Source organism: Lutjanus erythropterus, chromosome 22, assembly GCF_056507025.1.
Source record: "Lutjanus erythropterus isolate fLutEry1 chromosome 22, fLutEry1.hap2, whole genome shotgun sequence".
Classification (NCBI taxonomy): Eukaryota; Metazoa; Chordata; class Actinopteri; order Lutjaniformes; family Lutjanidae; genus Lutjanus; species Lutjanus erythropterus.
In genome coordinates, this window is record NC_139338.1 from 12,586,286 (window position 1) to 12,600,222 (window position 13,937).

Here is a 13,937-nt window from a genome sequence, read left to right on the forward strand (position 1 = left end):
CAGGCTTTGAATTTCAGACCAAACCGAGCTAATCTCTCCTCTGGTGCGTCCCTACCTGCAGTTCTGCACTCCAGGTCGGCCTTTTGTGTGCGTGAAAGAGAGACAGTTTTGGAGGGAGCAGAGAAGGACTAGTGCTGTAATGTTGGGCCGAGGGCCAGACAAGGCCTGCTACACAAGGCCGAGCCCCACCACTAGCTCCCTCTCCCTCTCTCTCCCAGCCTCTCTCTGTGTGTCTCTCCCCTTTTCTGTGCTGGTCAGCTATGAGAAAACTATCAGCCGCGATTCTCGTAATGACTTTTCTCATTAAAACCTCATCTTAGCGAATATGTGCGAGGTTTTCGGTTTGTATTGGAAGGTTAAACACTTCAAAATGGGTCATTGGTGACACGTGGCCACACGTAGCGTTGATACAGCTCGAACAGGCCTTTTGGACATAGCATTTATTATATTTTATAACTAATGTGGCTCGAACATAAGCGGCCGTTTTAATTTTTTACATTTTCCTTTACATGCGTAAACAAGAAAAATGCTTCAAGGCATTAAGCTGTAGACATTTCTCCCTCTAGTTCGATTATACGGTTTGAATATTCAGTAAAATTCAAAGCAATGTAACCTAAACGCACTGTATTTAGGTTGTGTATTTGAATCAGAATAGAGCTTAGTAAAAGTTCTCTAGTCATTAGCATTATTATCACACCTGCTTCATCCCCGAGGAAGAATATTAGCTCTAATTTTGTCTCTATAATATCATATTTTGCTCATAATTAAAAAACTCAGTACGCCACACCCCCCATTGATGCCTTCCAGTGTGGCATCTTTTAATTATCGCACAGAAATCAGCTTTTTGAACCAGCGCTAATTAAAAAATCTTGCAATTTTTTTCCCACATCGCCTGTCGATATGGCTCCATGTTGAACACCTCAGCACATCAGAGTCTACCATGACCAGTAGGTAGGTGTGGAGGCAGCGTGAGTCATCACAGATAGCTCTAGTCATCCCACCTACGTCCTACGTTACACACTACAGGGGCTGGCGCTGGCGCCACCATCACCTTCACCCCCCGGCAGGAAAAGCCCTAACTTTGCTTCCCCGCACTAGGTGTGTCTGAGCCCCCTCTTGTGAGACCCCTCAGTCCGCTGATATTACAAGCTAATACGTCAGCATTTGGAGAGGGAACACGTCACTGCTGAACGCCAATCACCTCACAAGGTGCTGCAGTGAAAAACTGCAGCAGAGTCAAATGAAGGATGAGATTGTTTTTTTTATTATTTTCCTCTGCTCTCCTTTTCTATTTCTATCCTCTCTTGTTTATTCCAGCTAAGAAACAAAAGGTAATATTTTCAGTGAGTTTTGCCAATCAAACGCCCTTTAGGAAAACAGGGAGAAACGCACTTTAATACACGTTTGGTAAGTTGGGCCCTGTCGATCGTTTCATTAACATTTGAAAACCATTGAACATTTTTTACAGTGTTTTAGTCTCCTCTGCATACTTACAACCTTTGATCTGTCTATGTCACGAAGAGCATGAAAGTCGTACAGTATATCGCCTTAAAATATTTAGAATATTTAACCTGTTGATCGATTCATCAAGATTTCGAAAAATCGAAAATCTTAATAGCATCATAATGACCTCTGCATACTTACAATCTCTGATCTGTTTCGGCTATTTATGACATGAATAACAAGAAAATCGTGAAGTATATTTCCTCAAAATATCGGCAGTACTATGAAGAATGTTTCATCCTACCAAGACGAGAAAAAACATTGCTAAGTTCTTGGAAGTAATAAAAATTATAGTTTTTTAAATGCAAAACTGGCAGTAAGTTGCAGTTTATTATAAACTTTTATGCAGGTTTTATCATTCCAGCACTTCAGAAATTCTCCACCGAAGAGTCCTCCGGTGCTTTTTTTAAGCAACAAAGGTGTCGTAGAAATTGTGGATTTTGCCTCCACGTTGAATTCACGAGGCTGGTTTATAAAAGAAACCGTATGATATGTTTCAAAATGTTACAAAACTGCAAAACTGAGGGAAGTGTGAAAGCTAACACAAAGTCCATCACACCACGTCTTGAACCAGACACACAGGACACATGCACACACACACACACACACACACACACACACACACACACACACACACACACACACACACACACACACACACACACACACACAACCACACGCAGGCAAACACCCAGACACATTTGATGCTATGTACCCCACAATGAACCCTGGCTCCTAAGATGAATGGGGTTCCCACGCCTCTCCCAAGGAGTGCAGGGCACAGCCTCCTCCTCTGAGCATTCACACACATACACACTTGCACGCACACACAATTGCACACACACAGATGGCCACACAGCCAACACACACAGGTGCATTTGAGTATAATACAGAGGCACACACACACTTGCAGTAAAAAAGGCACAAGGACACATTTAAAAGGCACACACAGACATACTTAAAATATCGATTATTATTCAGAGCACTAGAGACATGGTCAGTGTATCGATTTGAAGATGAAGCAAGACATGACTTTATCTTTATTTTATTATGTCAGTTTGCCACAAAAAGCGACTTTTAATTTGTTAAACAGCAAACAGGAAGCTAAATGAGGTATGATGAGATGTATTTGGGCTGTTTTACTTTCAGTTACATCTCAGTTGTGAGACCTCATCTTGTTTCAGTGTGTGTGAAAGTGTGTGTGTGTGTGTGTGTGTGTGTGTGCATGAGAAAGTGAGAGTGTGAATGTGAGTCAGTCATAAGGTTTTGTTTTGCAGGAAGAATTTAAATGAAGCAGAAACAAAAGTTTGTGGGAAAATCTAACATTTCATTTTCTGAGGACTCAGCAGCACAAAGTCCTTGAGAGAGAGAGTGTGTGTGTGTGTGTGTGTGTGTGTAAGTGTGTATCTATGGTTTTCACATGAATATATGTGTGTGTGTGTGTGTGTGTGTGTGTGTGTGTGTGTGGTTTGGTTTCGAACTCTAAAATCTGATCAATTCAAAAATATATATTTGAAAAGGGATGTATTTACATATTTATTTTTGTGTCATCATATTTTCTTAAACACACTTGGCTACTTTTTAAAAATCACATTTTTTTTCTCATGTAAAAATGAGTCTGTAATTAATTCTCACAATTTACACAATATATTTTTGTATCACCACTGAATTTAATTTCCTCAATTACCTTATAATAGAAGACAATATTTTATAATAGAAGGTTATACTTTTTTTAAATAACTTTTGCCATGACATTGCATATTGTGTGTGTATGTGGTGTTTGTGTGTGTGTGTGTGTGTGTGAGAGAGAGAGACAGAGAGAGAGAGAGGGAGAGAGAGAGAGAAGGGGGGATTGTAATATTAATTTATATATTTATTTATCTAAATAATGTTTATATAATAGTATATTTAAAATTATTTGTTTGTATATATTTTTTCAGTAAAAATTATGGATTTTTTTACGCTTGTTTATTTCTTATTGTTTCATTATTTCTTTGTATATTTTTAATATATTACCCACTTTTGAACTTAATTTTATTGATTTATTTTAATTTTAAATTAAAAATTATAATTTTCGATAAAGAAAATAATAGAAAATCTGAAGAAATGTTTAACGAATAGCCTCAAAATACACATTTTGTAATTCTAGTAACACACTAATAACATTAATTCCCAGTGGTGGTTTTTCTGAGAGATGAATCTTCATCCTCTTCATCACTGGCCAGTCCACTGTGTGGTAATGTAGTTATCCAGTCTAAATTCAGCTGCAGTATTCAGAGCCATGATCACTCTAACATATGTTACATCAGCCTTAATGATACACTCAAGTAGCTGCTTGGCAGGTTTATGACCTGAGGGCTACATGGACACCTTGGTGTGTGTGTGTTTTGAGAATAGATCTGCACAATATTCTGTGTGTGTGTGTGTGTGTGTGTGTGTGTGTGTGTGTGTGTGTGTGTGTGTGTGTGTGTGTGTGTGTGAGAGAGAGACAGAGAGAGAGAGAGAAATATAACTATATTTACGTGTCTGTTTTTCTCTTCCATTTGCAGGCTCGTTATTTGGGAATGACTTAATTCATCTGCTCAGACCTCAATGTCAAGGTTAGTTTCAACTTTTTATTAATTTTCTGTATTTTCAAATGTGTGTTTATTTCATCTAAGTATATATTTACTTCACACTCAGCGATGCATTTAACTCTGCATTTGTGTCCGTGTGTGTGTGTGTGTGTGTGCGTGCATGCATGGCACCACATTGCTGAATCCTCAAAGTCAAAATCATTTTGGGGTGTAGCTGGAAATATGCATCCTCCTCCAAGCGGCCTGCAGGCACACAACACAATTAACAGTTTTGTCGTTGTTTATTGAACACAGTCCAGCTCACATTGTTCCCAGCAACGACTATGGCAGCGAGCGACGCGTTCTCCGTCAAAACGGGCTCCGGCGCGTTGTGTGTGTGTCATGTCTTCTGAATCAGTAAGTCTGTGGTGCGGCTCAAAGATAATCTCCTCAAAGGAAATTAGTCGGGGAAAAGGGGGAAAGAAAAGCCTTCAGCCTAAAGGTCAAATGAAGATTAGAGGGAAACAGTACACGAGGGCACACCGGCTGGCACCCGGAACTGCACAAAGGCCTCATTGTCACGGGAGCCCTCGGCTCTGCACACACTCTCCTAGCACGCTTAGGGAGACATGACACCTGTTGGTGGCTTTGGTCAACTGCAGGCGGAGTGACTGGACACCTTCTCAGGGCAGGATGGATGCTTAAATGTGACGTTTATCATTTAGAGCACACTAAAATACAATGCAGTCCAGTGCACGCAAATGTTTGGAATAGTTCTGGGCATAGCACGAGTCAGCAGACACAAATATGGTCTCAGGTTTTTGTCTCATCTCTTATTGTTTTATTTTTTGAGCGTGCCATTATATAAAAGTTAAAATGACAAAAGACGCTAAAAAGAGTAAAAAAAAGCACTTAGTTTTTTATTTAAACCTGCTGATTTTTACTGTTTTACTCCAATCCTTCAGGCGCACAGGGTCCCATCACTTCAAACAGTCAAGTGGTTCATCTCAAATCATTGTAAGGATCATTTTTGACAGTTTTACACAGTTTTACATTTTATGCCGTCGCACATCCAAAAACGTTCTGTAAATGTTCTGTTGGAAAGTTGTACGAGAGTTCATGGCTGCAGGGCGTTCTTCAGTCACACCTCCATTAGTTAGTAACACCAGTATATATTTTTTTCACGGGCATGAAACAGGTGCTTTTGGAGTGTATTAATATGATTATGCACTCTGAACACATTTTACATTAAATATAGTTTATAAAATAATTTAGAAAGCTACTGCAGTCGAGAAGATGCCCAGCAAAATATTTAACACTGCATTAGTGTAGAGGTGCACACCAGCAGTTGAAAGAAGAGCCTGACCAATGTATGAGTCAGCTGATTCAGATATGTTGCTCTGTATCTGTTATATACAATGACATGATCGCAATCACACATGATTTTTCTTCTATTTGTGCCTTTTTCTTTTTTTTTAATTTATAGGTTTTTTTTCTGGTTTTTAAAAATACTGGTGAAAGTTTACTGTTTCAGTGCCCTGATGTCATTTTGGACACTAAAACTTACTGTTCACCTGTAAAAGATCGTGCTTCTGTTACATGTCTTTGTGTTTCATAACTATGTATGAGGGATCATTGACAAAAATGTTGGTTTATGTACTGTATATATTCTGTATGTTGTATTCGTAATGAAGAATATCAGCTGATATATTGATATTGGAATATTTTTACTCCCTAATAACAGTATTTGCATCAGCCCCAAAAATCCAGTATTGGTGGGACTCTAAGTAAAAGTTTTAATTTAACACTTTGAGATATTTGGACTCTGAGCTGGTGTTAAAAGGTTAGTTCATCACCCCGTCCCAGGAAAAAACAAAATAACAAAACAAAACATAATTTCTGGTTTACCTCGAGTAGTTTCTGACCATATGGATAGTTCGGTACTAATTCGGCAAGCACGGAGAAGTACACAGCAGTGACAAATTAAAGTCTCCTTCCAGAAACATTTGGCCCCGTTACTCCGGATAATCCACGTAACAAGATGTCAAGAGTTTTGGAGGGACTATTTCTTCTCTAAAAAGTTCCTTTTAAAAGTGATTTTTAACATGTTATTTTACAATGCTGTGTGCACAAAAATGGAATTGTGTTCGCCTCCATTTTATTAGACTGAAGGTAGAAGTCTCAGAGACAGATATTTATAGAATCAAGGGGTGGGGTGATCGTGATATTTAAAAAATGAACTATTGATAACATGTTAATAATACACACATGATAATATTGTGTAAATAATCCAGTGCCTCTTACATATCTGTTCTCACTTTTTCTCCCTCCCCCACACACCTTTTCACTATCCCTTAAGTCTAACTGCACTTTTGTACAGTTAATGGTTACAGATTTTATTTCCACCTCCCTACACTCATATTTTTCATGTACTTCATTTGCCAAAAAAAAAAGACAAAAAGCACAGTAAACAAAGTTTCTATAGATAGTACAATAATACTGTGATCGTGAATTCTTTTTGCCTCGATAATTGTTTAGTAAAAATTCTGATTATCGTGACAATTTTGAAACAGTGTTAAAGGGTTAGTTCACCCTAATTACAAGAAACAATTTCTGGCTTACCTCAAGTAGTTTTTTACCATACAGAGAGTTTTGTTTTGACATACCTGCTCAGAGCTGCAAAGACCATTTGTCAACTATTAAAATAATCAATTATTCTGTTGATAAAAAAAACTTTTTCTTAATTTTTTTTAAGCAAAAAAAAAAAATCTAAATTCTCTGATTTCAACTTTTCAAGTGTAATTGTTTGTGGTTTCTTTGTGACAGTAAACTGAAAATCTTTGGGTTATAGAAAAAGCAAAACAGGACATCACCTTAGATTTTGGGAAACACTTATCAGCATTTTTCACCATTTTCTGGCATTTTATGGACTAAACAACTAATCAATTAATCAGGAAAATGATTTACAGATTTATTAATAATGACAATAATTGGTAATTGCAGCCCTTGAATTTAGTTTGTAGTGTTCACAGCAGTGACAAATTACTTTTAAAATTTCTTTCCAGATAACGAGTTGTCAATAGTCAACAGTTCGCAATGATTTTTTTATAAATATATTTTTTATTTCTGAAAATGTTTCATTTTTCTACAGTACAGAGAGGAAATGAACAAATAGAAATAACAAAAAGTAGAACCAAATAAAACAAACACACAATCATAGAAAACATGCACATATTTTGTCAGTCCATATGATAACTGAAATGTCCCTAAGTGGACTGACGTCAGAAATAGAGTCCATGTTACCGAGACCGAGTGAGCTCGAGAAAGGAACAGTATAGAACAAAAATTCATAGTGATTTTAATACTTTATATGGCATTTCAATGCCGTGAGCAGCTAACATGAAATTCAATTCACTTCCACTGTATTAGAATGTAGGTAGAAATCTCAACAACAGATATTTTTAAAATCTGCATATGTAACTGGGGCTGCAACTGCGGACTATTTTCATTATTAATTAATCTAATCAATTATTTTTTCGACTAATCCATTAGTTGTTTGGTCCAAAATATGTCAGACAGTGGTGCAAAATGTTGCCCAGAGCCCAAGATCCAACGTCCTTAAATGTCCACATGCCAAAGATATTCAGTTTACTCTTATGGTGGAGTAAAGAATCAAAATACTAGCTATATAAGTATAAGAATTTGGACATTTTTTCTTTGTTAAATGACTCAAAACAGTTAATTGGTAAACAAAATAGTCAACAATTAATTTAATAGTTGATTAATTAACTAATCTTTCTAGCTCTACATGTAACTACATGCGTGACAAGATAACACTGGAGGTCAACCAGTCTCTCCAGGATTTCGCAGGCTTTTTTTGGGATTGTTGTGGCCCAGAATGCCTGATTACACTGCTGCTTTTCTAAAAAAATTGCAATGTAAGTTGCCATGCTGTCCAGTGTTTTTTTGTTTGTTTGTTTTTGCAATGAAAACGCAGGAGCAAGTAAAAATCGCAAAGAAAAAAAAAAGTTACAATGTCCTTTTTGGTAAAATTCATTAAAAATCAAAGTAAACTTACCAAAAAGCCTCAGGATTACAAAAATTCTAACAAAATCCACTTAATTTATAAATGAAGAAGTGCACCTGGATGCAAATAACACTGACAAATAAAAATCCACATAGTAAATAATAAAACACTGAGTCAGTTCATTGAGACATGCATGGTGTTTGCATGGGGGACTGTGCTGATTGGTCAAATTCACAGAAAGTTGCAGCAATTGCCTTAAATTACAAGGCTGTGCAGAATTCACAGGAATTGGTTGGATTACCAGCTTCCAAGAGAGACTGGTAAATGAGGAAGTATGTTTTTTTTTTTCTTTAATTTGCATTAATCGACCCTTTAAGTAAAAGGTCTTGTCCTGTGTGAACCTGATATCTTGCTGCACACACATTACATTACACTTCAAGTGAGGAGCAGTCTGTTATGTACCTTACAGGCTCGGACATTAAGGAGCTCCTGTAGAGATTTGTGTGGCATTTATGGGATAACCGACCTGCAATAAAACAGCCGCAAACTGGTACGTGCGTGCTGTGTGCGTGTGTGTGTCTGTGAGGACTTAAGGCAGTGACTCAGTTTTATAAGCCGGACCCCACCTCGCTTCTCCCTCACGTCTCCCCCTCCGTCACTCCCCAGCTCAGGGGGAAAACCGCAGCAGAGCCGCAGCCTCTCCTGTCGCACTCAGGAAACTCCCTGAAACAACCACAACCAGGCTGTTTGACCTTTGAGCCAAACACACACTGAGACACAGACGTTTATGCTCATTTGCACCAAGATTTCCTCTGATACACACAAGATGGACCACGACAGAGGATTTAACTGGCTCGTTTTAAGTTAAAGGTGTAGTTTATCTGTGTTACCTAAGCAGCCAGACAAGACTCTCATAAAAAATACACACCGAAGACACTCTCACTCTCTGTGTGTTTCTGTGTGCAGGTGTTTACACGCAATCAGGTAGAGATCCTACTCTCTGTTTGTTGTGTAGGTTCACAGAGGAGCGTTGTGGTTATGTGGTGCTCAAGTGTAAGACACGAGGTGAAAGTGTGACCTTTCAACACCCGGCGACAGCTCACTCTCACCGCTCATTTGTCTCCATCAGGCCGAGGAAACCTGAGAGAGGAGGCGAGCTGACAGACTGCACAGACCTGAAGAACCGAGGTGACCTGTCAGACATAGATGACTTCTGGGAAGTATTTTGATCGAATTTTTGATTTGTACCAAGAAATTATGTCATTATGACACACACTTAGTTCATTCTCACATAAGTTTGGATTTCCTCTAAATATAGAAAGCAATAAAAAATAACCAAGAATAAAATGATAAAAGGAACCCTACTTACAAAATCAAGCAGTTTTGAATTTAGGTTAAGTCATTTAGAAAATGACTGTGGATATGGATTATGGATGAAAATAATTTTTATAAATTTCTTACATGGTCAACTTCATCGTCATTTCTACCACATGTACAGAACATATAGAGGACTGAAAAGTTGTTTCTCTTAGTGGTTTTGGTAAACATGGAAGTACTAAAACAACAACAAGGGCTGAAATATACTAGGATAAAAACAAAATACTAAAAAACATACTAATATTTTAAGTTAAGCTAGGGGTCAGAGGGTCAATAACACGGCACAGATAAAAAACACAGTAACGACAGTTTGAACTGTAATGAATAATTTTAGTGCAAGTAAACCAAATACGTCATAAAAACAACTGAAAATTTGTCAAAAATAAAAGTTCTACATTAAGCAGTTTGATTCATCAATGTATTTTTGAATGTCTCCAGTTAATTTGAAAGTTATTGAAAGTCCCAGAAGTACTGCACACACCAATATGTCAAACACATTAATGCAGGTGTTGATATTAACATTTCTTCCCAAATTTATGACAATCTGCATTTCCTGGGTTTAAAATGGCTCAACACGCCATCTACTGTTCTAAATTAGCCCTGAACTTGGCAAGGTCAATGCTGACATGGAGTTGACTGTTTGGGAGTAACTAACGCCATAAAACTTATTTTAAAAAAAATTCATCATACAAAACATTAACATAGGACATTATCTTGAGGTACAAATATGTGCAAAAAGATACAGAATACTGGAAAGTAACAAAAAACAAAACCAACAACAGCATCTAGATCAGACAGGTTCTAAAAGAAAAAACAACAAACCAACAGCACGTGTATCATGGATGGGACAGACCAGCTGCAGGTTTGAGTTCGTAGTTCGAGGCCAGATGACCTGCTCACATAGTTTGTTAATGGGTTTTAATGGAACCGTAGAGGCTGCATGTGATTTTCTCCAGCTCGATGTTCTGAATCACATCTTTGGTTGTGTGATGGAGGAGTTACAACCCCCTTTTTTTCCAACCCTTCTTTGGTGGCAACTCTTGCAAAGAAACAAACAAACCAAACAAACAAAAACCAATAGATGAAACAAATAAATAAAACACACACAGAGAAAGTAAATTAAATGAAATAGGGAGGGAAGTACAATAAAGGAATATTCAAAGTGCTTACTTCAAAAAAGGAATGGATTGAGAGTCAGCTGGGATCCAAAGAGGTCAGAATTTTTTACATATGAGTTAATAGGCTGCCATCCTTTGTAAAACCTCTTAGACCCTTTTAAGACCCTCTTAAGGGATATTTCACATTTTCTAGTGACAAAAAAGACATTAAATGATGTGAATGATGGGGCAGAATACGCCTGCGGACTGTTAGTGAACCAAAAACAACAACATCAGGGTGTTTCTTTGTGAGACTGGCTGCTATAAGGTAATGTAATATTAAGAGCTTTGTTTAATGTATTTAAAAAAACAAGACCAGAACTCAGAGAAAAACACAAGTATGATCCACTGGTGACAAGCCGCATCTGTCACAAGTATCACTAGTAATTTTCTTTCACATTAAATTGTGTTATAATTTGACAGTTTTTCAACTTTTTCATAAATGCACACTTTGCTGTTGATCTTTAGTTTTGTTTCATGTGCGTTTTCCTGGTTTTCTGAGGGCCTTTTGTCACTTTGAGTCGTTCTGAGTCTTCCCACAGGTCGACCGTCAACCATGTGACATCTGCAGGAGATAAACTGTCCTTTGGGGTGAGGTAGTAGGTTGTATAGTTTTAGGGTCATTCCCAAGCTGTCAGATGACTATACAACTTACTGTCTTTCCTGGAGCGACTGTGATGGCATCATCATCATCATCATCATCATCATCATCATCGTCACAATGGAAATACACAACGTCACCACTGCAAATTCTCAAAATTGAGGTGACAGGAGAAACAGATAAATTAGAGAGCAATGTTAGAGATTATCAGTTAAGATGTAGATTGTACAAGTAGGTGTTAGATTTTCTTTGTATCTTGTACTTCAGTGTGTCCATTTTGATGATCTGATAATCATTAGTGCATTTTACTGAAATATAGTCAGTTTTTAGAATCTTAACCAAGACTTCTGTATGTTTTTTTGGTTAAAGTGTTGCTTAAATGTGCTCATTATACTTGCAAATGCTTAAATGACATGCCTCCATTAGCTAATATTTGAATAATGGTTTTTACTTGTACAGAAATGTAACATTTTAACTGTGATATCTCCATCATACACCTTGCTGTATTTGCCATAGTAACAACAAGATCTTAATTTACACAGCGAGCGGATCCAGATCCTCCTCCTGCCCACCTGGCTGGGTGACTTATGGTGTTCGTACAGGGTGAGGTAGTAGGTTGTGTGGTTTCAGGGTTGTGATTTTACCCCATCAGGAGCTAACTATACAACCTACTGCCTTCCCTGGAGGGCAGCAATACATCACAGGAGCACACAATGTGTCTTTCTCATCTTTCTACTGACAGACTCTCTTTAACTAAGGACCGACTATTGATATGAACACTTTCATTGAATGGGTGAGTGGTGCCAAATCACAATATGCTGTCTTAAGTTCACATTTATCAATAAAAGACCATAAAATTAAATAGTCTGAAATGTTGGGAATTCTATCTTGATGTAGCGTTATTTCCGTTACTCTGGCTGTAGGACAATTGTTGTGATTGATGTAACTGAGACAAATATGTATTTTTCACACTAAAAACAATTTGGACAGTTGTTCTTCAACTCAACCAGTTACTGTCATTTTGTCGTACTTAAAATTTTGAACTAAAAATATATGGTTTTACTCAGAAGAATAGTAATATATTTTCACATTTCAGTCTTATGCTTAATTACATACATACATATATATATATATATATATATATATATATATATATATGTGTGTGTGTAAATATATATACACATATATATTTATGGAAAGTGGTTGGCTTTATATATTGAATTTTTAGCATCATTCATGCTTTGTACTGTTTTATATATAAATAAATAAATACTGGATATGAAATGACATCTGTGACTGCAGTCTGATCCTTTCAATGTCTACTGAGACTTTGTGGAATTGTTTCTTCTTGTGTAATCCTTGTAAGGAGCTTGTTATTCTTCAAAAAATGAATCTAAACAGTCTCTGTAGTTCAGGCCTTCACATGCAGACATGGATCCACTAGTCCAGAAGAATGTTCTGAAGTTTGTACATTCTTTGTCTTTATGTTTTTTTGTGCTTTAAAACAAAGTCAATTACTTTTTCCATGCAAGATGTTGATAATGTGCTGCATCAAAGGGAAAGAACATTTCTAGAAAACTATTTGAAGCAAAAAATTTCAAAGTAAACAAAAAAAAAAGAGCTGTAGCATTTGATTTCAGTTAAATGGTCTGGACAAATGTTAAGCGTGTAGTCATCGGCTTTGAGCAAAGTTCTGAAGTTTCCTCCCAAACTTCATCAAAGCTGATGTCTGGCTCACACCGTCTCAATTCAGCTTCAGACTGTCTGTAATTCAGAAAACAGCAACACAGATGGATCGAGACACCAGGTGCTGAGGTACCAGCAAAAAATGATAAATTATCACCCTCCTACGTGTCTCTGTGAGAACACACTGAGCATCCTCAGAAGAGTTTTGCTTCACTGTGGACGTCAACAGGAAGAGATGGTGGCCAAATACCCCCAGACAGTCTCTCACCCCTGTCTCAGTGTGGGGACACATGGCTGTGCACACATACACAGTAGATGGCGCCAGATATTACATGCTGGCAGCCTGCACTTCAGTGCACACTTGCAAGATCTATTTTAGAGTAGGCAGAAGGTATTAACTACTGTTTGCTTAACTAGGCACAAAGGGGATAATACCTGACAATGCAGGAATGTATTCTGCAAACTTCAGTGGCTTATACAATATGACACATTTATGGATAAACCTGTAGTGTCAGTTACAAAGGATTGTTTTTGCTTTAGTAGAAAAAAAGTTAATTGTTTAATAACTGCAAAGTGTTTTGGGTCTGGTCAATGAAAAGTACTTTTTCAGCCAGATGGTAATTTATTTCATTACACATGCTGGAAATCAGAACTAGATGTTTTTTTTCACTTGTCATTTAAAATTTATCAGTTAATATACAAACGGTTATTAAGGTTACAGTTGATTTTCTTTGCCAAACAATACAAATAACAGAAGTAGGTATTAAAAAGAAAAGTAAAAGGTGTTGAAGATGTGAAACGTCAAAGGCAGCAAAGCAATATCAGGAATGTGCACCTGATAATTAGTACCTCATTAGTCTAATAGGATAACATGCGACTCAGAAGCTATTGCATTGTCCAGAGCGTGTCCCTATTAGTGTACAGACACTCCCTCAGAAATCTAATCAGGAGTTACAGACAAAGGCCAGGACCACACCTTGTCCTAACCTAGTGACACTTGCTTGATGCCTGCACAATACAGTATCCTACTT

At 37.3% G+C, this 13,937-nt stretch overlaps 1 long non-coding RNA gene across 3 annotated transcripts in view; it reads left to right on the forward strand.

The window, feature by feature from the left end:
* Positions 1–9,635, forward strand: part of LOC146306699 (uncharacterized) — a 45,608-nt gene extending 35,973 nt beyond the window's left edge. The window contains exons 4-5 of one of the 3 annotated variants that reach the window (XR_014768985.1): positions 4,053–4,103; positions 9,215–9,635. This is a non-coding gene — a long non-coding RNA (uncharacterized LOC146306699). The remainder of the gene's footprint in view (positions 1–4,052; positions 4,104–9,214) is intronic. The other 2 variants (XR_014768986.1, XR_014768984.1) reach the window with 2 other exon arrangements.
* The last annotated feature ends 4,302 nt before the right edge of the window (positions 9,636–13,937 follow it).